Source organism: Alligator sinensis, unplaced genomic scaffold (assembly GCF_000455745.1).
Source record: "Alligator sinensis unplaced genomic scaffold, ASM45574v1 scaffold30_1, whole genome shotgun sequence".
Taxonomy (NCBI): domain Eukaryota; kingdom Metazoa; phylum Chordata; order Crocodylia; family Alligatoridae; genus Alligator; species Alligator sinensis.
Window position 1 is genome coordinate 652,912 of NW_005842060.1, and position 26,854 is coordinate 679,765.

General features: G+C 43.4%; 1 protein-coding gene across 7 annotated transcripts in view; it reads right to left on the reverse strand.

The window, feature by feature from the left end:
- Positions 1–26,854, reverse strand: part of PJA2 (praja ring finger ubiquitin ligase 2) — a 255,895-nt gene that overhangs the window by 71,391 nt on the left and 157,650 nt on the right. For 6 of the 7 annotated variants that reach the window (XM_025203523.1, XM_025203524.1, XM_025203522.1 and 3 more), the window contains one exon: positions 22,103–22,268. The exons of the other annotated variant lie outside the window; for it this stretch is intronic. The gene's annotated coding sequence lies outside the window, so the exon portion shown is untranslated. The remainder of the gene's footprint in view (positions 1–22,102; positions 22,269–26,854) is intronic. 7 annotated transcript variants of the gene reach the window in all.

A 26,854-nucleotide genomic window follows, 5' to 3' on the forward strand; every position in this document is an offset into this window, starting at 1 on the left:
CCTGTATAAAAGATGCTTAGAATTAGAAATCTGTGTGCTTGTTATGTGAAATTATTCCGCTTGCACCTTTTATTGCTAGCAATAAACCTTCTTTATACTTTCACCCCTGGTATCTTTATTGGCCTTTGCATACCGGGCACGATCCCAGACTTGAGCTGGGGCTCAACAAGATCACAAGCTCTTCCAAACATGCACAGCATGTGCTCTCTTACACAATTACCCGGGGATTAGGGTGGCTACTGACATCCCCAGAATACACGACAGCCCCTTGGTGAGGGGCGGGCCCTCTTGGCTAATCAGCACTTAAGGGTGGGGCTGCAACCTCCTCAGCCAATCAGCAGCAAGGGGTAGGGTCACCAGCCCCCCCCCCCCCCCGGGCCAGGGCCAATCAGCAGCAAGGGGTGGGGCCATTACCTCCCTCCCTCATTACCTGGTTGTCTCAGAACCCCTCCCCATCTGGCTGTGCACCACCCTAACTCTAGGCACAGCCAATAGAATCAAAAGGACAAATGATTGACATGCGTTTCCACAAATGAACTGAAAAAAACAGGACTTCTTTACAGTCTGTTCCTCATTCAGAAATGGACAGGGGACAACATGTTTAAAAACAGGGTGGTCTGGTATAAAACAGGACCAGTGGCCACCCTACTGGGGGTGCAGAAAAATAAAGTTGCTGCTTATTAGATACAGCATCTGGTCCGGGGAATGCAAGCAGCAGAGGTTGAATTGGAGGGATCTGGGCTTCCCTTGTTCTGAAGGGAGCTCCCTGCTTTTCCTGTCTTGTGCCAGGGCTCTTCTGGCACAATGTCTACCTTGGTGTAAGAAATAACAGTGTTTTTGCTGCCATGCTACAGTACATGCAGCAGGACTCCTGCCCCAGTTTCACTTCAGCCAACTCTCCCTCATACTCAACAGACATAGTTCTTGCAGGCTGAGAATTTGTATCAGCAATCATGCTTGAAAAGGAAAACTCTATGGGAAAATAATGCTATTACAAGCAGATGGCCTCCTTTGAAGAGTCTGTCAGTCGTAGTTTCCTTTTCTCACACAGTTACGATAGCTGGAATTTGAGACAGACGAGATGCTTTTAATAGATTTGAACAATCAGTTTGAATTGTAATTTGTACAAGCTGAGGTGTTTCATTTCTACCTTTCCTTTAAAAGAAAAGAGATCGGGCTTGCTTTCTAGGAGAGAAAATACATTCCATTGAACTTCTGCTATGCATCTCACCCCTGGATCTAGTCAGATTCACTCTTTATAAAGCTATTTAGATGAGGCTCCAGGGACAACAAATGCATTCTGACAAGCGTTCCATATACCAAGGAAGCCAATTACCAGGTTTCCTGAACTGACATTACTGTGCAGAACGATACACAGAACTGTACTGAAGCCATCAACTCACATTCCCAGAAGTTAGAATAATACTATGCAGAATCTGTGCTGGTAAAGAACCTCACAGAACACGCAGAGGAACCTAGACCCAGCAATGCAAGCTGCCGTCTTATGTAAATCACTCACCAGGACCAAATTAAGCAAGTCTAAACCAGCATTCCTGTAGGAAGTGGGGCTGTCTTCTAAAAAAAAAAAAAGACAGTTGCCTCAGTCCACCAGGGGATTAAAAATTGTTTTGATGCTTGGTAACACGTACATCTAAAGACTAGAAGCCTTGACCCCACCAATGGAGTCCACAACCTGGGGTTTGGCTCTCTCGCTCCATCTACAATTACATGGAATGAATTAGGCAGCACAGAATGGGATTCACAACAGCCTCCTTCTCTCTCTCTTTAGCTCAATGAACTTTTAGCTGCAATTCTTCTACGTGCAGTGGAACAGCTTCAGGTTCACTGAATCAGAGAGGAAACCTACCCCTACAAGGGGCGTTCTGGGGCCTGGTCCCTGCTCCAAGGTCTGTTCAGGTATTTTATCTTGTACCACTTTAAGATAAAATGCAGAAAACCTAAATTGGAACCAAGATGGAACCTATGGAGCCCCCCAATTGCCAGGCCACAGTCATCCTTGCACTCTCCCCCCACATGATCCTATCGACCTGCTTTTTTACGTGCACATTTGAAGATCTGCAGCCAGAGGGGTGGAGAACATTCCCGCACCAGAACAGCTGATAACCATGGGGTTAGGTCACTCTCCAGGGAGATGTGCTTGAACACAAGCCCCACCCCTGGACTGGATTGCTTGGAACAGTACACTATTGAGAAAGAGGGGCCCTCCTTACCAACTCTGTCCCCCCAGTGTGTAGATGCTACCCAGGGCACTCAAGCCCCCAGTTATGCCTCTGCCTTCCCCTCCTGAGAGTTTGAACAGATGTGACAGATGTTCTGGCTTTCTGCACAGCTGTGTGGTTAGGTTAGGTAAACTCTGGGCATGGCTGCTGGATCAGGCCCCTCAGGGGAGCTATACAGAGTAACACCTAATTTAAGGATTCAAATTGGGTTAAGGCCCAAGATGGCCACAAAGCTTCTCAGCTCTGCCAAGATGGAGGCAGTCTTGGGGATGCCTTGGGCACTCTACATGTGCCTATACTGAGTAATGTGTCTATGTCCTCTTTCAGATGAGGCCTGCTCTCTGGTCTGAATTGACAGATGGATAACCTTGAAAGTAGTACTCTGAAAGCCTCTACAATTCAGAGGCAACATAAAACATCAGCAAAAACATGCATTATTTATGTTTGTCACTCAATCATGTAACGAGTACAAGGTTCATTGTCAGGGCTCTTCTAATTACAAGATTAGTTAAGCCTTGCAACCCACAGCCAATGCAAAACTGGTGAGGTACAAGAGATTTTTCATTTAACTAGACTTCTGCAACATACATATATTCTCAACCTGTTTATAGGTTACATCTGTGCCCTTGACTGTGAAATTAACATAGGAGAGCCTATAGAAACTTTTATATGGAGTTCATTAAGGACAAGGATCACATTAAAACCGAGGTCTCACACTTTTTTTTTTTTTTTTTTTTTCCAGAAAAGCCAAAAGTGCAGGCTCATATACACAGTTACACCCAACGCTACAACATTAGGCAAAGGATGTGGTTGGGAGAAATAACAAAGCATCGATTATATCCTAGCTGCTGCTATTATAGTTTATTATAAACAACATATAAGGGATTGCTGGGCAGAAACACGTTACGATAGTAAGACGGGTGGGTGGGGGAGGGGGAAAAAAATCAGTACAAATACTGGATAAGTAGTCTCAAATTAAATGTTATTTCTTCAAACCAAACAGCATCCAGAGTACGTTTTAATTGGTACAGAAGGCAGGAGGGAAGGGAAGCCATGGTCTCCTATATGCTTGTTCAGAATTTCTTCAGTTAGAAGTTGTATTATTTTTGTACCACAAGAAAATAAGATGCCTCTAAGAGTGTAATCTAAAGCCTGATGAAATCAAAGACCCACGGACTTCTCCAGGCTTTGAATTAGGGCCTCTAACCAAGGGCCTCTAACCATTGTTCCATTGTTGTAATTCACCCTTTGGTTGTTAGTCTTAGCTCCAAAAATGGACACGAACTCCAAATCCCACCCCACATGCTCCAAAATATAGATCCTCAAAACCCTGCTCAGCTGCCAATTAATTTTGCAGTTGCCCAAATATTTGTTTTCACCAATAAAGTTTCCTAGATTCCTGAAGGTCAGGGAATTCTTGGCTGGCCCAAAGGCAGCTCTACTTAGCAACAAGGGGCCTACCTCACTATTAAGCCTTTACAAGTATTCAAAAAAGGCATACCCATCTCATCTGCATGACCTAATTTCAAGTGTACAGACCAGAATCCACATCTCCTGTCTTTGAGAGAAGTGCCCTCAGAGGCTAGAGTCATGCTAACTCTCTCCTAGTGAATATTTAAAGTGAAACAGCTTCAAAAGGACAGACTGAGCTCCAGTTTATGTATTTTATAAGCTGGTGTTTTGAACATTCACATTCAAATTCCCTTGGGCAGAGAAGGAAGTTGAACCTGGGTCTCCTACATCTTGAGAAAGTGCCCATACCACTGAAGTTTTGGCAAGAGAGGGCTCCCCTTATCTGTGAGAAGGGGCTAACAGAAGTACAGCAAAAGCTCTGTTATCCAGCACCCATGGGGAATGCGGGGTGCCAGATAACCAAATATGCTGGTTACCCAAGAGACATCTTTGCCTGCCTCCCGCTGCATCCAGTGCGTCAGTGTGCTGGGGAACAGGCACCACATGGCCCCTCCCCTGTACATATTGGATACATTGGATTACAAATAAACTATTCATTTATCAATAAATTTGCCGTGACTCAATGTGGGATTTGGTAAAACCAAAAGTGGGACTTCCGGTTTCGTTTTTGCCACGTCGACTGGCATGCCAGTTAATAGAGCATGTCAGTTAATGAAGTGCCAGATAACACAGCTTTTACTGTACCTAGCTCAAGGAGACTGTTCAGGGCTGAAAATCCCAAGTGAAGGGAACTGCCTCCCTACAATGCTGAAAATTACACCTAAATCCCTGGATTAAGACACACCTCTAAGACTGATGTTTTCCCACAGTCAACCTTAGCATGTTGACTTCTCTGGATCCTTCTGATGCACCTAAGTCCCCCTTGCATTTTAGAGGAGGCCTAGGAACCTAACTCCAGGGTTGCAATTTTGATTAGCAGCAAGGAATGTAAAACAGGCACTGAAACACTCAGCAATGACACCCCTTAATCTGTGTGGGTGTCAGCAGAGAAAGAGCTAATGTTCCATTTTGCTTTGTTGTGCTCTGCTGCTTAGCTCTGTGCTACGTCCAAGCAATTGTGCATTGTCCTTCAAACGAGGTGGTTTATGAGAGCAGCAAAATTGTTACCATTTTTATTATGTTTAAAAATAAATCAACTTTGCAATGAACAGTCCCCCTCACCCTATACATTGCCAACAAATAGAAAGAATTATTTGACTCTTCTTACTATGGTTCTAAGGGATGACCTTTCCAGAACTTGGCAGAACTTTATTAGTGGATACATCCCTAAAATTTCCCTAGGGATACCTCCCTAAAACTTTCCTGGACAATCTAATAGAGCCAGAATCTGACAAGTGCCAAAACTAGGGCATGCTATAAGATGCATTTAACTCTTGGCTAGCTTTAGTGTACCCTGACAACAGGGCTGTTAAAATTCCTTGTCGCAGCAGTTCCAATTTATGCATTCCCCTAGAGATGGCTTTATAGAATAGGTAATCAATTTTGTAAATGGGCATCTGGTCCACACAATAAGATACACTCCACTACATAAGTCATTAAAATAAGAGTATGCATATACTATCTATACATGAAAAGAAGAACTGGACATTTGTCTTAGAATCAATTTGGAATGAATGAGTTTTCTGGCCTTCCCTATTAGAAAACACAGCCTGATGATTATCCAATATACTCAACTTCAAATTGCACCAAATCTTCAGATGCAGCAGAGATATGAACATATTGCAGATGTCCAGAACTGACATCATCAAACAGTAAAAGTAACAATTCATTCAGCCAAGTCATGGACTGAAGTCTGTCTGAATCCAGAACAACCTGAGCTAGTTGCCACTCTTCAATGAGACCTGAAGAAGTATGTCTTACATTCAAAAGCTTGTCTAAGTTTATCCTAATTACTAGGGGTATGCAAAATGGGCTGTATTCAATTTGGATTCAGCCCGAACAAGGGACAGTGATTTGATTCGTTGATTCGGATCACTGTCCCCAATTCAATTCAGCTGAATCCGAAGATTCGATGCCGATTCAGAGAATCAGTGATTCGGCCATAGACACAGCTTTAAATGTTTTTTCTACATACCTGGAGGTACCAAAGGAAGCTAGTTTTTCCCCCCCAATTTGTGATGTCAATGCTACACTTGACCTTGAGGGTGTCCTCGAAGCATTTTTTCTGGCCCCCATGTGTCCTTTGTCTTTGGCCAAGTTGGGAATATAGCAGTTGTTTTGGTAAGCGTACATCAGGCATTCACACACAATGTCCTGTCCACCACAACTGATGTGGAAGAAATCAGTGCTTCTATGCTGGTGCGGTTAGCATCAATAAGGATCACAGCTACAGCATCACTCGTACACTACCATACTCTTCAGAGGTGACAGTTACAAATAAATCACAGGCTGAAGTTATGTCCTTTTCTGGCCCACTGCTTTGCTGCCCTGCCCCTGTATCAAAATACTGAGCTCAACACCAAAGAAATCCATCTGGTCTGGCTGAGAGCAGCCAAGTATCAGTGCCATTTGTTTCTTTCAAACTCGGTGATCTCTGTGATCCAGAATAAAACTCTCCTCAGGCCCAGAAGCATATTGTTGACTTTCCATTGCCCTTTCAGTCTATAATACAATTTCTGAGGTTTCTGTGTGGAAATGATTTTTGACTTTTATCTTTCCATTGAGAATAACCCATCAATTACATATCCTCAAGGGAAACCTGCTCTTTTACAGATCTTTCAAGGTCAGAAAGGGCACTGCAGGGCTGTAAGTGGGAAAGTATACGTCACGACCATATTTCTTATTGTGGCTTTAAAAGGGACAGAAGGAGGAACTGAGAAAAAAAAAATACAGGGGTCGGGAAAAGGAGGGAATAGCACACTTCCCCCCCATATGTCTGAACTGGAGCATTGAAGTAATGTTTTTTTAGTATTATTCGGAAACTACCATAATTATCAAATCTCCTCCACAAAAAGCATTTTTCAGTTGATAAATAACTAGGGAATCCTGTTCAAATTGCAGTGGCATTCACATCTCAGTGTCTTATTACTGGGAAAATATTTAGAAAATAGGCATAAAAGATGAAGGCTAAGGAGGGTGTGAAGTAGGAGCACCATGGAGAGCTGACAGAGAAAAGAACTGAGGTGTTTGCTTTTATGATAGGTGCCAGATGCTTTTAAGAGATAGTCATAGCAGTAGTGACAGGGGTTGTGCTGCATGGGCTGTGTACAACGGCAGTGACTGGAAATAGCTAGCTGATGAGAAGTGCTCAGGAGGGTGTATGCTGTAACACCATTAGGCTCCAGGCTCAGACAGCATGCTGCAGGGCAGAGAGCAGAAATCCAGCACAGAGCCCCAAACCTAATGATGTTACTGGAGGCCTGCTGGGTCACTTCATTTTTTTTTTTTTTTTTTTTTTTTTTTAAGAGTACAATGAAATAAACAGCTCTTTGCATAAAGCTTAACTGAAACCCTAGAATCTGTCTCTGAACATTACGTGTCTAAAATTAGAGCGAACCAAAATTAAAGCCAGCAGCCAATAGCTCTAGCAAATGAACGATGGTACAGAAAAACACAGTTTTCCATGCTGCCTGGGATGTAGCAAAGCCAGTAAAGAGACTGGGTATGTCTTGTTCCTGTGTGTAGCAAAACCCCCGATGTAGCAAAACCCCCAGTTTTTCTTTTTGTTTTTTCTTTTAAAATACATTCCCTCCCCTTCCCCAACCATTTCTGAATTCTTTCCCTCTCTATTCCCTACAGATAAGTATAAGTAAGCTAAGATGTAGCATAAGCTTTAACATTTTATTTTAGGTAGTAAGTTTTATTTTTCTCTCCACTCTTTGCAAATAAGTTCCCTGCTATTTTGATATCGATACCCACTGTTTTATAAGTGATAATTATTATGTTTGTACTGCTTTTATATTGTGTGATTACTGTTTTAAGCCTATATATGTAAGTTAGCGTAAGTCATGTCAAGTTTCTATTTTGTATGTCAAGCCTCCATCTTGTGTCCTCTGCCCGGGCATCCCCTGTGTTGCAACTGTATGAGTCATGTACCCCTCCCATGAAAATTGGTTCCCGGATGAATGAAAGTGATTGGGAATGACTGAAATACAATGGTAGCAGGCCTCTACTGAATGGCCTGTAATGACCAGGCCATCACCTCGCATTGATTCATCCAAGAACCACGGATCTCACCCAGGAACAGAGACAAGAACCCGGCATTTGAAAGACAAAAGACCCTGCAAAACCAGCAACTCTACCATTGTACTCCACCATTACACACACCTGAAACTGCACATCCCTGCTGACCCTTGACTGGGCATGCCTCCTGTCACTAGGGTCACACAAGGTCTGCCCCTATAAAAAGGGGCAGTGAAGACAGACCCAGTGGAACACCCTCTCCATTGGGACAAGCACCATGCCACACCACCTATCCACCCAGAGGCCCTGCGAGATTTTCCAAGAAGAGCTGTTCAGCATTATTGTTCTTATGGACCAGTTTCCTCTGGTCCATTTGAAGGGATGTGAAAAGGAAATGTTCTCTCAATTTACAGCCATGACCAAGGAGAATAGTAAAATACCCAGTTTGCAATGGGCAAGCTGCTTAATATCTTTGAGCTGCCATGGCTATTGCCTCAAACTCTCTGCACTCTTCTTTGCTTCAGTCTGGTTACATCTCAGGTAACACTTAGGCAGACATGTTAGTGCAAAGATAGCTGTAGATATAAGTGGAGATAACCACACAAATTCTATCATCCTGGTGTGAAAGGCAGCTGAGAAATTCAAGTAGTTTAACCTTTCAGAGCTTATCTAACCCCTTCTGAGTGGAGGTAGAGCTCTCCTCCAGACAATAAACCCAATTTCCCAAATGCCACAAGATCCTTCCTGGACCTCAGATGATCTGCCCAAGGCCTAAAAGTATCTGAACTGAAGCCCTGTCTCCACAAAGACTCTGGACCTCTTAATTCTACTTCTCCCTTGCAACATGGTTGCAGTAGAACCTGCTACTCGGGTCTTCACTGGTCATAGCTGCCTTTAGGACACTTCTTATGGAGAAGTGCTAAAATGTAGGGGTGTGCGAAATGGGCCCTATTGGATTCAGATTCGGCCTGAATCAAGGACAGTGATTCGATTAATTGATTCAGATCACTGTCCCCGATTTGATTCGGCCAAATCTGAATCTGAAGATTTGTTGCTGATGATTCAGAGAATCAGCGATCTGGCCATAGACACAGCTTTAAATGTTTTTTCTACAAACCTTGAGGTACCAGGCACGGCTCGAGAACACTGTGATGCTGGGGCAATTGGAGCATCCCACAGGTGTGTGTGTGTGTGTGTGTGTGTGTGTGTGTGTGTGTGTGCGCACACCTAATTGATTTGTGTGTTTGTATATGTGCAATTGTGTCACACCCTCCTGTCTAACACCGCAATATTGAGATCCTGAGAGTTGGCCTGACCCCACAGGGCAACATGTGTTAGTCAAAAAGGGAGCCAATCCAGATAAGGACTTTTTTCACCAAGAAGAGACTGGGCATCGACCTCAAAACATAGCAGAAATGCATTAGCCTTTTCAGATCTCCCTGCCACGTGTGTGTTATCAGGTAAGGAAAGGCATAAGCAGGAAAAATGCTGCTGGAAATAGAGATGTGTCCTTTATGATAGATAATACTTTAAATGTAACAACAGTGTGGCTTTTACCACTGCAGCCACTGAAGTTTTCTGCAGGCTCTGGGACCTGCTGATAGTAGCAAGAGGATGGGAGCTAGTATGAGGCAGGAGAGGTCACCAATTAGGTCCTCATAGCCAGTTAAGAACTACTGTCCCCAATACATGCAGAAAGGAACAACAGTTTGTGACTGCTCTAACACCTACCAAATAGCAACAGCACCAACTCAGGTGATCAGCCAGACACTAGTGCCTAGAGGTTGAGAGTGCTGATTGAATGTTTCATCCCTAAGCATGAAGCCAAAAAAAATTTAGGGCTGAGGGAGCCAAGATAGTGGTCTTTCCAGAGACCAACTCTAGACATTTGCTGTATTTTCTAGATGTTTAGCTATTTACCTATACTCAACATCAGGAAATAAAAATGTCTTTGTATCCATTTGCAACTATGTTATTTATTGGTTTAAAAAAAAAAAAAAATGGGTGGGTGTGTAGGGGTAACACAAAAAGCAGCCTCAGCCCAAGATTTCCCCAGAGGAGCAGTAACTGAAATACACTGAAAAACAGTAAGAAAGCTTGTACCAGAATATTTGCTTTGTTTAGCTTGCTCTACCGCCTACTCCATCTGTAACCTTTTGCTTTTCATCTTGCCTGTCTTCACTTCTCCGATTACTTAAAAATTATTAATATCTTGGTTTCACAAAAAGATTTGTCAAACCCTCTCAAAGTACCTTTTACAAATTCTCAAATAAGTTCTCTGTCTCTTTGCCTACCGGGCAATCATTCTTAAAATAGATTCTTGTCTGCAACCATGCTTTTTTTTTAAATTTATATTCACTGCTAAGACTTTAGGATTTTTTTTTTTAGCTTCTTAATCTCTTTTTCCCCAAAAAGTAATACCAGTCTCACTGGGAATGAGCCTGATCTTGTCATGTTTTATGCTGAGCCTCTGAAGAAAGGCTACATAATCTTGGCTTGAAGAGAGCATTATGTTATTTACATGGCAGTGACACTCAATATGCAGCAAGCAGACAATTATTTGCATCCTTCTTTTTGAAGGGAAGTGAGATTATTTTCCAGCGAAGCCCAATTTATATTTCTGTAAACACATTTGAAAGTCTTATTCTTTTGCTGTTGTTTCTGAAAATAGACAACACGCTATAAATGTCAAATGAAAAAATAATGAGAAGCTCATGTGACATGCCATGCAAATCTAATAATGTACCAGTGACTTGCTTATGAAAGAAGCACTATGGCATAAAGAGAGGTTCACAACCAGACTTAGGAGCCAGCAGCAGCTGAAAGAAAACGTTGGTGTCTTTATAAGGGTGATCAAGGAGCATGGATTGGTGCAATTAGACAAATACAGCAAAGACTAGGAAAACCTGTGTAATATAAAGTATGCAGTACACTGAAAACCTCTGTGCCTTCATAGGCTTATCTATATTCTAATACTAGAGATAAGCAGTATGCTGAGAATAGACCAAGAGTTAGCAAGGCTATGCAATAAATGCTTAGGTTAGAAGACAGAGAAAATGCATTCTGGCAGTGTTTGAAGAGAGTGCGCAGTTAGGGTATTGCAATGATGACTGGACACGGCTGACCTTGGTTCTTCAAAATAAGATGCAAAAGGCATCTATCAATATTTATGTCTTCTCAGTTCAAATGTATGCTCTCATTTATGATCAACTCTGTTTCCTCACTTAATTTCTACACAAATCAGCAAAAGCTCTGACCAACTGTAAAAAGCAATTCTCTTCTTGACCTGCCTGATGGCAATTTGTGTTTGTTGGTTTCTTTAAAAATAATAAAAATAAACAAATGACCAAACTATGCGGTTGAAGGAAATGAAACAAGGAAAGGTAACTGGATTCTGCAGGAGTTTCTTCTTTGTGTCTTTACTTTTCTAATATAAATGTAAATTCTTTGCTCACCAAAAAAATAAAAAAATAGGGCTGACTGTCAAATTAAATCAGTGTGTATTAATTATGCATTAGCAAAGATTATTCCACAATTCAATGCAATCTTTGCAATCAGTCTTCAAACAGAGGGCAAGCACAAGAGAATGTAATTTTTCTTGATAATAAAAAAGCCAGTACAGTTCTTGTTAGAACTATAATCAAGAGAGATATACTTGACAAATTGCATTCTAAACTATGCTGCCTGGGGGGTTTACAAACAGTTGGTGTCCGTGTCCAAACACAGTGCAATCAGGCACATCTCTTCTGAGGGAAAGGCTGTTGGCTATTAAAGCTGGCGGGTTTTCTCCCCACTTTGCAGCTCATTTTTTTTTTCATTCCAAGATTTCCTATGATTTTTAATGCAGACTGATGGATGCAATTATTGATAGGTATTAAAAGATATTTTCAAGGCCTTTTATGTCTAGTTCTTGGCCAAAGTTGATAACAGCAGAGGGTAAAAAAGCCAGCAATTAAGTTTAATAGAGGGGGGTCATCACAACAACAAAGTGCCCCCTGAAGCTGAACTCTTCTGGAGGTTTGTAAGAAGAGATGAATGAGGACACCCCAGTGGGAGACGAGCAATGCTTACGACACCAGCATAGAACCAACTACATGCACTAACGTAGCCAAGAGTTTGTTTTAAACAGTTTCCCCCTAATGAATATACCTGTGGCCATACCACTGGTTGAGCCACCTGGTTCTACTCTGCACTTCTAAAGCCACTATCCAAGATATAAACTGGGGTGTTTAGGGCTTCATAAGGGTAGGGATGCCATTTACAGGAGACATGAACTTGAGTCTTCGAAAATAACCTGCAACTATGGGATCCTTTCCAAGTGAAGGTCTCTAGGGTACATTTTAACATGAGAAGACAGAGACAGAGAGCAGTTGCCTACCTATAGTCACAAAACAGTTCTGGCAAGGTAGAGAAAGTAACCAGTCTCTCCTGACTCTAATTTCCCTGTTTTAAAGTTTCAATGGGATCAATTTTCTCTTTAAATGAGTGGGAATTAATTTGGGCCAAATTCCACATTGGTGCAAAACCCTGCCTAATATAGCCCCTCCAGGCTCGTGTTTCAACTGGTTATAATTTTTTCACTTTTTGCGTTGATGCGTTATATACATACACAAAAAAAGGTACTGTTCAAAAAGTGTAAGATAAAACACTGCTTTTCACCCGTTCCTCTTCCATGACACAGACACTGCCTCTCACTCGCAAAGAAATTTCACTCCAATTGCTGGGCTGATTGGTTGTTTTGTTATAGAAACATATTTTTTCCTGTGGTTCCTGTTTGAGTTTTTCCTTACAGCGCTTGGTGTTCTGTGACAGCTTATTACTTCTATTTGGGAGAAATTCCATTTACAGAGAGCACTGCTGTCAGCCTGCTCTATATCCAATTTGAAAAATAAAAAACAGGCAAATTACCAAAGAGAAAAATAAAACAGCTATGGTTTGGACAGGAAGGTATTAAAGGAGGGATACATCTTAAGTAGAACATAGACAATTGGACTATGCTTCAGCCATACTTTGGGTAAGGGAAAATAGTCTGTGACATAGCAGAAATGAAGGAGGGTATTATGGGTAGTTGTAGCTATTTTTTGCCTCTGGATTACTGAAAGGTCAAAGTAGTCCCTTGGTTCAAACTAGCAACATTGCTCTTACCAGTGGTCTATGGCTGAACTTCAAGGAAGACATGGGCTGTTGCTCTGACAATCCGATATGAGAATCTACTTACTACTGGTTCCATTTGTGGTAGTCAGGTAATAAAGGAAGACTTTTGATCCTTTGTAAGTCCCACATTGGGAATACCTCCAGATGAAAGAGGTTTAAAACAGGATCCTAGATTTCCTCCCTTCAAAACTTCAGTTGTCTAGGATGGAGAGAGTAGTTGCTTGAGAGCATACCTGCTATCCCTGTTTGGCAAATGTCCCCAGCCAACCATAATTAGCTAATGTAATTTAGAGTAGGCTGCTGCTAAATCTTGGCTGGGTCAGAAAACTAGGAAGACACAACCAGCTCCCCATGAGCCTGTCTCATCCGGTACTAATGAAATGTTAAAGGCAGATTCTCTGCTGCATCTAGCTCATATGAGATAGAATAAAATGAGGCTGCTAAAGAGCACCACGTGCCAGAAGTCACTGAAAAAGAGAGATGTCCCAAGTCACAGGAAGGAAAAAAAATTCCATTTAACAAACAGAATTCATTTCAACATTCATTTACAAATTATTTCATATATTAATGAAGAAACAAAATAGAGCAAAGAAAAAAAAAAAAAGCCTCTTCTTTATGAACCTCTCTATGCATGAAGATTAGAGTTTAAACTGAGGTGCACATTCCACTTCTGTTCTTCAAGATCTATTTACAGGCTTGACTAGAAAATTCATTTAATAGATTTCACAGACACTAGGGCTGGAAGGGACCTCACAAGATCATCAGGTCCAGCCCCCTGCCCAAAGGGTAGGAAGTCAGCTAGGGTCAAATGATCCCAGCAAGATAGGAATCCAACTGTTTCTTAAAAGTGTCCAGAGTAGATGCTTGCACCATGGCCCTGATATACTTATAGGCTGCCACCAAGTCCTCCCTGAGCCTTTGCTTCTCCACACTGAAGAGTGTAGCACCGCCAAGCCTGTAAGCATAATGTGGATTCCGCCCCCCGCCCCCGAGCTGGAGCACCTCGCATTTCTCCATGTTGAATGCCATCAGGTTTTGATCTGCTCGCCTTGCAAACCTGCCCAGGTCAGCCTGAATCACCAGCCTATCCTCTATTGTGATCACACTCCCCCATAATTTGGTATCATCAGTGAATTTAGCCAGTCCACTTCTGATACCTGAATCCAGATCATTTATAAATATAAAAGAATACTGGTCCAAGTATGGTGCTCCGAGGGACACCACTGGTCACCATGTGCCACGTTGACATAGTTCTTCTATCATCTATTACTCTCTGGGTCCAACCACAGAGCCAGTTCCCCAGCTATCAGACTATAAGATTTTTGAGGCCACAGTTCCCAAGTTTTACCATGAAGACTTCATGGGATACCAAGTCAAAGGCTTTTTTGAAGTCCAAATAAATTATATCAACTTCTTCTCCTTTGTCCAGCCAATGCTTCACCTGGTCATAGAAGGAAAGGAGGTTGATCAGGCAAGACCTACCTGCAATGAAGCCATGTTGGCTCTCTCTCAGAATGTTGCATTCCATTAGCCTGTTGTTAATGGCTTCTTTGATGATTTTTTTCCAGTATCTTACCAGGGATTAAGGTCAAACTGATTGGCCTGTAGTTCCCTGAATCTTCCTTCCTTCCTTTCTTGAAAATAGGCACCACATTGGCCCTCTTCCAATCTTCAGGAACTTCTCCCAAGCACCACGAGTTCTCAAATATCCTCACTGTTGGCCATGCTATGATGTCAGCATTCTTGGGTGCATTCCATCCGTACTGGCCAGCTGACTTGTGGATGTCCAGCCTCTCGAGGGGTTCTCTCACGAGTTCTTTGACAATGATGGGCATGTGCTCGCCCATACCCTGGCAATCCTGCATCTTGTTTGGCAGGGTGATCCCCTTGAGCTGGTGGAAGACCAATGCAAAGTAACTGTTAAGGAGATTATCTTTTTCCTGGGTGTTGGTTGTTAGCTGCCCCATTTGGTTTAGCAAGGGTCCAATGTTGCCCTTTTTTTTCTTCCAACTACCCATGCATCTGAAGAAGGACTTTTTGTTGTCCTTGATTCCTATAGCCAGTTAGAATTCAGTTTTGGCCTTGGCTTTCTTAGTTTGCTCCCTACAGGTGTGGGCCAGTACTGAATACTCCTCCTTGGTGATGTTACCAGACTTCCATCCCTTATAGGCTTGTCTTTTCAGATACAGGAGGTCCACAAGTCCCGCATTTAGCCACAGGTGTCATCCAGGCTTTTGCTACCCTTCCTATGGGATTTCCTTTGTGCTTCAAGAATCATGTCATTCCGGAGCAACCACTCACCATGGACTCCCCTTTCTATCAGATCATGGTTTCTCAATAACCAGCCTCCTGAGCTTATGAAAGTTGGCTTTCCTAAAAATCAAGGATTTCTGCATTGCTGACTGATTTGCCAGCCTTGCTCACGATCACTGTTTCCCAGCTTCCCTTTGATTCTCAGGTCACTCACTACATCAGCGTTTCCCAACCTTTTTCACCACATGGCACACTTACATGGTCTCTCCCACCCACAGCACACCAGCCAAATGCGGAGTGGGCAGGGGGAGGAGTGGCAAGCGGATGAATGCAGAGTGGGGGGTGGGGGTGGTGAGTGACCAATTACAGAGAGGTGGGGAGCAGGCAGCGCAGCACTTGAATCACTGGCTGGAGCCATGCTCCCCATCTGGCTGACTGGGGGCATGGCAGGAGGCGTGGCTCCAGCCCAAAATGCCACGGCACACCTGGACATGCCTGATGGCACACCAGTGTCCCACGGCAGAACAGTTGGGAAATGCTGCACTATATTATCCCCTTTGGCCATTACCATATCCATAAGTGCCTTACCTCTTGTTGGCCTGTAGACTTCTTGAGACAAGTAAAGTTCATCAATGCAAGTGAGAACGCTATGCAACCAATCAGATTTGGCAGAATGCACCTCCCTTGAGATATCAGGGTAGTTGAAGTCGCCTATGACAACCATGCACTGATAATGTGCAGCCTCTGCCAATTCACTAGCAAATGCGTGGTCAAGAACTTCCTCTTGGGTAGGAGGTCTGTAGTAGACTCCTACCATTATAGCCCCTTCACCACATTCCCCCTGTAATCTAACCCAGAGTCTCAAGTTGCCCTCCTTGGCTGCCAAATTCCATTTGTAGGGAAGTATACTGCTCCTTCACAGAGCGCTGCACCCCCACCCATTCCAGCAACACGATCCCTCCTGTACAAGGTATAGCCATCTATACCTGTGGTGCAGTCATAGGTGGAGTTCCACCAGGTCTCTGTTATTCTTATGAGATCATATTGATTTTTGTTTAGCAGAAGGGCCAGTTCCTCCTGTTTGTTTCCCAGGCTCCTGGCATTTATATACAGGCAAGTAAGCCTGCCATCAGTGGCCCTAGGCTTCCCAGCACTCCTAGAAGAGTGGCAAAAATTAAATAAAAGGTAGATAAATGGCTGTCCCAAACCATTCCACAAATCAAGATGCAACCTTAGAAAACATAAAAGGAAGTGATGCTAAAGCACCAGCATAACAAAAGACAATCTATTTAGGACTTGTCTACACTTGAAAGCTTTGAGAGTCATCTTGAATTATTTTGTGATATGTTTTGTGTCCAAAACATTTTGCATTTTATGAACTATCTCGTATTTTTAACGAGCTGGTAAATCCACTTTAGAAGGTGGTTTATGAAAACGTGGGAAGGTGTATGTGCACACCTTTCCTGAAACAACTATTGTGTGTTTGTCCAGTCCTTCCACTGATGTCCCTATTTCTTTGCTAGTTTCATGGACAGTCTATCTATTTTTTCTAAGCATGATTTACTCCTTTAGAACAGGGCTAAATAAAGACAGCCAAAAAGCCCAAGGGTGGTTCAATTCAATTTTCACAGGTTAGTCTAAGCTGTGTATATTGAACCAATAAGCAAGTGAACAGACATTCACTTTTGATTATGAAAATGCAGCTACGCGCTTGCAGTGACCCAGGCCCAAAGCCAGGGGGTGCTAGAATATGCCTCCCTACTGGGCTGGACCAGACAGCTTGGGCCAAGGCTAGCTGTGGGGGGGAGGGTTGCAGGGGAGGTGCAAAGCAACCCGGGATGCTAAGGAACTGTGCGTTAACTTAAATCATCTGGAGGAGATCTGGGACAAAATTTCAATAAACTGATTTAATTTAAATCAGTTAAGTCTGATACTACATTCATCCAGGTTTATCTTCAACAGGTTTCAGCCATTTTGAAAGTGATTCATGTGCACTAAATGTCTATTGTGTTACAGATTTGAGCCATTTTCCAACTGCTTATACTGGTTTGTGTAACTTCTGTCCATAGCCCAGGTGCCACTTTCTGATTTAAAGGCTGCTATATTGTTAAGAGCAGTTCATCATGATTTCAGTTCATGGCAAGTTTGCATAAACTACCTCTGTCCTATTCCTGATTATTGAGCAGTCATACCTGATGGCATATTTCAAGGTAGTCCCATACTGAGGTCCTAGACTTCATTGCCCTCTGTGGTTAAATGACTTATTTCAGGTGCCACTATGTTGATCTACTCTCTCTCTCTACTTTTTTAGTTCTTAAACTGTGTCACCACACAGGGCAACATGGCCCCCAGGTGGCCACGGACAGGATGCATATCCAGGGACAGGATGCATATCCCACCAACAGCCCTCAGTCGACAGGGGATTGGAGCCGAGAAAGGGCTGAGGGACGGCTCAACTTACCTGCAGGCAGCTGAGCCCCAGAAGCGGAGGCATATACATCTCTGCCATTCCATTTTAAAAGCGCTCTCTATGCATGGGAGAGCGTGCTGGGAGTGACGTGAATGCAGCTGACCAGGAAGGAGTGGCAGCAGGGAGCTCCCCTGCAGATCCAGCCTGGCACAACGCGGATGCCAGATATTTGCCTCTGAGCCAGATCGGAGAGAACCCGGAGGGGTTCTTACCTCTGAAGACAGGGACCACGAGAAGTCCAGACGACTGGTGGACCCTGCCCCAGGACTGAGCCGGGATGCTGGAGATGTGAGTCCCTTCACCCCATGAAGCACCACAACTGAAGTGCTCCAAGGCTTAACTTGTTTTGGTTTAAATTAAAGTGAGAGCCAATGCAGGAGGACCCCGATACGGCCCATTGCAGCTCGGCCTAAAAGGACAGTTGATTTTCATTTATGTTGCGAGACAGCCAACATGGGAGGGTCCCTGGCTGGATTGTTTCAACCCTACTGAGGGAAAAAGTTTAGTTAAAGTGTGCCCAGGGTAAGCACCCATGCAACATGGACCTTAAAGCTCCTTGGATGTAAATGTTGTACTTCAGGCAGTTTATTGAACAAGCAAACCAATCTGCAATAGCCCATTACATCACCGTGGCTGTGGTCAGCTCCAGTTGGTGAGTGGAGGGGCATAGGGGAGGCAGAGCCTCAAGTCATCCGCTTTGGGACCAAACCTACCCAAGGGTGGAAAGTCACCCTATTTAGAGGAATCTCCCTTTCTATTTCCACCTTTGGACAAGCAAGACATGGCACGAAAGAAGTGGGAAGTCCACCTCAGGGCAGGACACTTTGAGCAGGGCCATCCCGGGGGGGGGGGGGGGGGCAAATCAGGATGACTGCCCTGGGCCCCTCACATTGAGGGGTCCCATGGAGCGGGGTGGAGCAGTGGCGGCACAGGGCTGGGCAGAGTGGTGGCTCCATGTCCAGCTGCTCACTACCCCTCCTCCTGCCACTGCTGATGGTGGTGGCAGCTTCCTCAAGTCTGGGGCCCGTGGGATCGAAGCAGGGGTGGGGCCTCACATGGGCTGATTTACTCCGGGCCCTGCACCCTGCTCGGGTCAGCTCTGGCTCTGAGCACCCAGTAGTATATCAGGCCAGAGCATAGGGGAGCTGTATTAAGTGATCCCCATCATTGCAGTCCCCTCCCCCCCGCCCGGCAGGTATAAACTTCTCCTAGATATTACTCAAAATGGTGACAGCACTGAAGAGTATACAAATTTTCTCCTTCCACCTCCCCATCCTTTGTATGCAAGCATACACCCACCACTTAAACTGGTCTAACACACCATCGCTAATATCAGAGTGCTCATCATTCTCCCACCCTCCCCTGGTTGAGACCTGCCTTTCTTTAGGATAGTGGCTCCACATGGATTAAAAAGGAAATTATCTGAAGGGCGGGGACTTTTACTATAGCAGCAAATATACGGAAAAGAAAAAATACCCACCAGATTCTCTCTCTCCCTCTTTTTTCTGGATCAAAGTTTCATTAATACCCTCAGCTTTGAACCAAAGCTCGAAGGTAAGTTGTCCAACTCATACTACAGACATTTCTTAAAAGAAAGTTATTTTAAGGCACTCTAATGCATTCACTCTCCTCCTCCTCTCCCCTAGGGATGCTGAATTATACTATTTTGCTGTGCATTTTATGCTGATCTTCAAGTGAGAACTTAAAGCACTTCCTTTGGCTTAATTTGGCATGGAAGCCATATGGCAGTGCAGCTCTCTTGCCACTGCCCATATAGCTTGCTATCTATCTCTTTTATTCCTGCACCTGTTCTTGGGGCACCATCCTGACAAAAAAGTAGCTTGGTGCGGTGCATCCTCCCATTTAACCCACTGCATTTTCCACAGAATCCTTCTCTGCCTTTTGGGTATATGCCAGGAAGGGCAGCATGAAATTTTAGCAGCTGTTTCATTTTGGAGGTGTTTCAGGCTGTTTTGGAGCCTGAAACACCAAATCTAAATCGAATGGAAGGCTCTGAAATGAATCAGAAGACTCCAAAATGTTTCAGAAATGTTTCAGAGAATTTTGGAGTTTTGGAGCCAGGCTTGCAGGGAAACAGAAACTAAGAGGAAGGGGGGGGGGAAGACTGATATTGACATCTAGCTCCCAGTTCAATTCCCCAGCTTTCTGATCGCTTCCCCAGCTCTTCCCAGGGAGTGCAGGCTACCAATCTGTGTGCAGGGTTTCAGCAGGCTGCTGCTGCAGGCTGGGACCAGCAGCATCAGGGGCAGCCTGTTGAAACCGTGCATGCAGATCCTGAGGGCCCACACCCCCTGGGGAGAGCTGGGGGAAATGATCAGAGAGCTGGAGAATGGAACCGGGGGTTGAGGGGAAAGAAATTGATCTGGGCATTGGGAATCCCTGCCATGCAACCTGACTCTTCAGGGAGCAGAGATCCATGCCAAGGTCTCCTCCCTGCTGCTGCCCACCCTTTGCAGCCCCAGATCTCTGCTCCCTGTGGAGCTAGGTTGTGGAGCAGGGACCAGCACTGCCCTGCCTCTGCAGGGAGCAGAGATCCACGCCAGGGTCTCCTCACCACTGCTACCTGCCCTGCGCAGCCCCACATCACTGGTGCAGCATGGGGCAGGCAGTGGCAGCAAGGAGATCCCAGCACAGACCTCTGCTCCCTGCAGAGTCGAGTTGCACAGCAGGGACCAGCAGGCTTGCTCACCACTCTGTGGTGTTTCCCTGCCCCACAACCCAGCATGATGAGAGATCCATGCGGGAGTCTCCTCACTTGCACAGAAGGCAGTGGCCACCCACGGCCCCCTCCTGCTCCCCACTGGTGCCCTGCAGCCCCCGACCCCAAGCCCCACCCAGCTGGGTAGGGCTGTGTGAAGCTTCCCTTGCAGTCTGTTCGAAACAGATTTGGCTGAAACAAAACAGGACAGTGATCCGAAACACCAAAACAAATCACTGTCCTCCGAAATGGCCAAATCTGAAACCGAATCAAAACACAGCTTGCAGAACTGGAATGGAGAATTATTAGCACTCTCTTTAACTATTCTCCCCCTTCCCCCTACCCACAGCCAATTTGGCATTTAATCAAACCTCTCTCCAAACTTCCACCCTACTGTCAGACTGACAGGTCCTACACAATCAGAGTAAACTGAAAATGTCTTGCCATTTTCAAGATGTAGGACTGGGAAGAGCTTATGGGAACAGAATTTTAAAAATCAAAGTGACATTTCATCATTTTTGGCATGGGGACTACAATTCTAGCAGTATTCTTTTCTCACTCCTCTTTTTCTCTTCATCACACCAGCATGACCATGAGGAAACAGACAAAATGACAGAGATGAGTAGCATATTATAGATACAGTTGCTGAGGATGATGGAACAACAAACAGCACACCTAGAGCACACGACCTTGGAAGATGAACTGTTTCTTACAGACAAGTCTGATCTTTTGACAGTTCAATAGCATTGAAATTTTGCCCAGCTTTATAAATGTTCAATAAATGTGTTTACTGCTCACAGTATTCAATGAGGTGTACTCATTATTGTTTGTTAAATAAATTGTTGATGGCAATGCTACAATCATCAATCGAGTCTTGAACCATTCATTGAAGTACTGAGTTTAAGTGTCATAAAATCTAGAGACATGCATACAATAATAAAATCTAAACATATACTATAAGGAAAAACTCATACAGTATATAGAAAGACCTACATGATATATGATAATGAAGTATGGTAAAATGGACATGTATCCCATTAAAAAGAAAGACTTTGTACAATGTAAAGATGTATGACTGGAAGGCATCTTCTGGGTCATCAAGTTCAGTCCCCTACTGTCATAGGCAAACACACCATATAGCTTTATATATTTGGCAAGACCCACTTTTAGATTAGCTAGTTTGTTTGTCTCAAGTACTCCTACTAAAGGCCTTCACAGAACATAACTGCTCTAATAGCAAGACATTTGCTTAGTTTAATTTCCAGCCTGTGCTTATTAACGGCCAGTTTAAGACCAACTCTTCTGGTTCCAATATTAACTTTTGCCTTAAACAGCTCTTCTGCCTCCCTTGCATTTCACACTCCCCAAATCCCCAATATATTTACAGAAACCAATTCAAATCCCCTCTCAGCTTTTGTTTTTCTTAGGCTGCCTAACAACCTAGTAATAGGCTAAGCTCCTAAGATCTTGTAAGAATGACTGAAAAATGTAGAGTCCAGGTACAGAGAAAGTCTACATACCAGTTTGAGTTGATCTTTCTTTTAAATGGGTGACTAGAATTGTACTGGGTGACAGTACACCTAATGCAGTCTCAGCAATGTATAATTACATTAATTCTTTCTTTTTTCCTGCTAGAAACCTTTATCCAATACATCATAGAATTACATTTACCTTTTGGTTGCATTATTGATTAACATAACCAGGTCTTCTTTTCTGATATCATTCCCATCTGATGTTATTCGGCCCAATGTACAGAACTTTACACCTTGTACTGCTATATTTCATCCCGAACTCTATTGTTCCAGTCCTCTAAGTCATCGTATTCTTCCTGTTTGGCCTACCAAAAAGAATATGTTATGTCAAAAAGAAAACACTACATAAGATATATCCCAGGAACAGAATTTGAGGAACTCCACTAGTAATCAGCCTGACAGTTCTCCGTTCAGTATAAACTATTGATTCCTCCTCTTTTACCAGTCCTATACCTCCCTTTCTATTTTTGTACAAATCTGATCTTCTGATTAACTAAAATTCCCACATGGTATTATATCAAATGCTTTAATAAAGTCCAGAGAGATTAGCTCTACTTGTCTAAAAATTGATTAGTTCAAGAACGATGCAAAGCTAATGTAGCATAATCTATCTTTGGTAAACCCAAATGAATTTATCCCCATTTTCCATTTACCTCCATTTCTTTAATTATTTTTTATTTTAAAACTGTACTTAAAACCCTGTATTTTTTTCCAGTCAATCAGCAGGTCTGTAGTTGCTTGGATCACCTTCCCTCCATGCACACCCAATCATTAATACATGTTCCATGTTTCCTATTCCCTAGAAAAGCAGTATCCACTCCAACTTGATAGATTTGTTAATAGTCTTTGCTACCTGACCAAAGTTTTAATTTGCCCGTCTTCTATGCCTTGCGAGGATGCTTATCAATTTCAACCTCCTCAGCAAATTGAGCGCATTCAGATACAAGTTTTGCTTCTCCCTCATACAGATTATAGTATGCCGTTGAACAGCTTAGGGCCATATGGTACAGCATTTTCTTGCATTTGTTTGACCAAAGTTTGGGCAAGAGAAAAAGAAGCAAAAGGAAACAAGCAAGCAATTTTAGGAAATGTGAGAAATGTCAGAAGTATGCTAAAGATTATTTGGAGTGCATTTAGTAGCTTCATGTCAGTTTGATCTGGTTTATGACAAGATATAGCTTAAAGAGAGGGTAAAATAGAGATCTGAAAATTACAGTAGAACTTGTTAGGGATATTTTTTTAAAATGTTATTTTGTAAGCTTTTTTTGATAATGAGTCAAGTAACAGAGTATATAAACTCTGGGTCTACCTTGGAATCTTTTTTCTTCAGCCTTGAACTCCAGTTCTTACAGCACAGCTCATCTGTACATGACCTTACATAAAGTGCCCTTTTAAAATTTAATTTGAAACCTAGGTAGGAAGACCCTTCCCCTAACTAGCTGGCTACCTCTGAGAGATTTTGAAAGACTTTAGAATTTATATTAATTTTCAATTCTCACAAATATAAATGAGATTGTTAATTCTTTAGTTGAGTGCACATTTCAATTGTTTGCTTGATATGCCTTGCCTCTGCTGTTTGGCCATTTATATCTTATCTGCATTTCAAAATTAAATTTGCTATTAAAATGTATATATTTATGGTTGGGAGCATTTCATTTTGGTAGGACTGGCTCTCTGAAGCTTTTTTGGTTCCGAGAATGACTCTGGGAGTCAACATTCAATGTGCCTGTCCATTTCTACACCTTTATCCCTACCTACCATTCTGCCTAATCAGGGCTGTCCAAATGGTGGCCCATGGGCTACATCCAGCCTATAATGAGTCTGTGGCCTCCTGCCCTGCTGCTGCTCCCCTACTGCTCTTGAAACAGCCAGGGTCTCTGGGCTCACTCTCCCTTCTCCATCTTCATCTTCATGCCCCTGCCTGTGGGGGCAAGGCAGTGCAGTGGGGACCTGGGGAGTGGTGGTTGTGGTAGCTGCATTTTTGCTCCTGCCAGCATGATGGGAAAGGAAGGGGACTTCACAGCAAGGGAGGGTCCACCCCTGCGCCATGCAACCCACAAAGCATGCCATGCCTGGCCACTCAAGAACTTGGACAGCATCCCTGTTCTAGATGTTCTCCATCATCATCATTACAGAACACAGAAGAAAAGCATTCATTATGTTTTTGGGGTTTTTTTAATAATCTTCACTATATAGTGGTTCCATTTCTTTTCTTCTGCAAAGCCCAACTTGGCTGAAATGGTGGCAACTCTCAGTCTGTCCAAGCTCTGTGACACCAAAACCTAGCTTTCTTTAGTAATCCGTTTCTTTTTTTCTGGTTTGTTTTTCATACCCTTTTAGATGTAGTTATTGATTCTGTTAAGTCAGAAGCCCTTCCCTTGTCTTGCTAGGGATAAAGAATTCCAATAGTATTGGTACCTTTGACTTAGAGAAATTCCAAGCTTCCTTTTAAATCCCTATGCTCTTTAATCCAATTGTATTTCCATAATTACTCAGGGTCTGTTCTTTTGAAATTAAAAGACTAGTTATTGAACTGTTTTTGTTTATCCTGCCCTTTTAATTGAATCAACTCACAATCATTCAATCCAAGATTATTTCTTACAGTCAACTCCTCTATAATATCCTCAGTACTTGCCCAAACCAAATTTAAAATAGCATTATGTCTTGCCAGTTTGATAATTATTTACTGAAGAAATCTGTCCTCCATCACATCCACAAATAGCTTGGCCCTATGCATTGTCAGCAGCATTTTTTCTTCAGTCAATATCTGGGAATTAAATGTCCTATAACGACACAATGCCAAGTAATCTTTAAATCTTTGAAGTGCTTTCCACCCACAGCTATATCCAGCCCTCAAGCACTGGTTGGCTCAGGATTCAGACAATGGGTTAAACAAAAGGAATCATACAGTTTGACCCCAAGTGCCCCTCTACACATGCAGGTAAAGGCGCAATGGGATCCAACGCACGATCCATACAATTGCACCTCCTGTCATGCCACACACCTATGGGAAAGTGTTGCTGCAAGAACTGCACCTCATGAGGCTTGCAGTGGGGGCAAGGTTCTCCCTGCTGCAAGCTCTGCAGCCAAAAGCTCTCCCCCTGTTGTGAGCTGCACCGCCAGGGAGGCTCATGGGAGGCAGTGTTCTCTCTTCTGCAAGCCCCACTGTTGACAACACTGCCACCACTGCAAGCCTTGTCAGCTGTGGGGCTGGCAGCGGGTGATGCACCTGTTGGCAAAGACCTGGCACAGTCATCATGTGTGTGTGCTGGAGACAGACCTAAGGGAGCAGGAGAGGGCTCCTGCTTGGGCTGGTGCGACCAAAGAAAGCAGAGAACCACATTTACATTTCAAAGCCAAACCCATAAGAGATGAGACCAGAATACCTGATAAAAGACACTGACGGCATCTATACATATGCTCCAGGGTAGAGGAGGGGCCTCTTTAATTAAAGCGCCTGCAGCATCACATGTATTCAGCAGCCTGGGCTTCAAAATGGCAGCAGGGATGCTTTAACTAAAACTTATTTGAAAAGCTTTATTTAAAACCCTCCACTGCCATTTTGAAATGTGGGGATGCTGAATACACATGACGTGGAGGAAGCTGGAGTGCACTAATTAGCACGCTCCAGAAGTCTTGATTAATTGTGTCTGCTCTGATGCATGCTAATTAGCACATGTTGGAGCAGAGGTCCATCATGTGTTTAGGTGCCCTGAATGCATAAAAGTCATGAGGGACATGCTATACACGAGGTATGTGAAAAACACGCTATGGTCAAGCACCCAAGGGGGAGGAGGAGGAGGAGGAGATGCAGGTTCGCCTATAAAAACCCTAAGCAGAGATGAGGCCTGTAGGATCTCCACTCCATTGCCTAAGACAATCTGCAGATCCCCCAGAAGGACTTTCTGAATACCTGGCTTTAAGGAGACACTCTGCCCTTAGGATTACATAAGACTTATGCAAGACTTTCTTGTCTTTTTGATTTATTATATTGAATTTTAAGTTGGACTAAGTTGTGTGTGCTGTCACTGTCTTACTGGGCTGCGTCTTAACTTAGGTTAAGTTTTTCTGTTGTTCTCTGTCGTGTGCTTTAAGTTGCAAATTGATGTGTTCAGTAAATGTTCACTTCAGAGAATGGACTATTCTTGTTCAAGCATTTATGAATTCAGTGCCACTACCTAAAGTCTAATATTAAGTCTGGTAACACAACCCTGTGGTTGGGAGCCCCTCAGTTGACAGGGCTCCCAGCCACAGGGGAGTATTTGGCCACATGCTAAATTAATGGTACAATTAGAACAAGCTACAAAGTTATTACACAAAAAATGTGTAACATTCAACTAATTAATAGCATGATAAAACAAGCAATAAGCTACAAAGTTATTCCATAGACAATATGTAGTTTATTGCTTGTTTTATCACACCATTAATTAGTTGAACATGTCATTGGTCACAACTGAAGATGTGATTATCTGGTTAATCACACCTTAAGTGAAACGTGCAGAGGGGGCCCAAGCCTCAGCATTCTAGCCCCTTCCAGTTGGTCTCCAACTACTTGCAGTGCAAAGGGAGGAACAAATCACCATCAATTCTTAGATTAAAATGCTGAGGGCTTACTTTAATATACATTGCTATGTGGCCCCTATGATACATGGCAAGAGTACATCAATTATTGGAAAAGAATTCACTTGAATCTAAGAGGAGGGTTTTTTTCCCTTCACTTATGATGGCAGGGAAACCCCTTGTCTTGGATTTGAGTACGAGCTGGGGCAAACAGCTGCTGCAGCTCTGACTCCAGCCCCAACCCGGGATCAGGCTTATGGTCAGAGTTGGAGCTGCAGCTTCTGCTCCTCCCTGCCTGCTCCCCTGCAGCTGCCTCTGCTTGAGGGGAAGA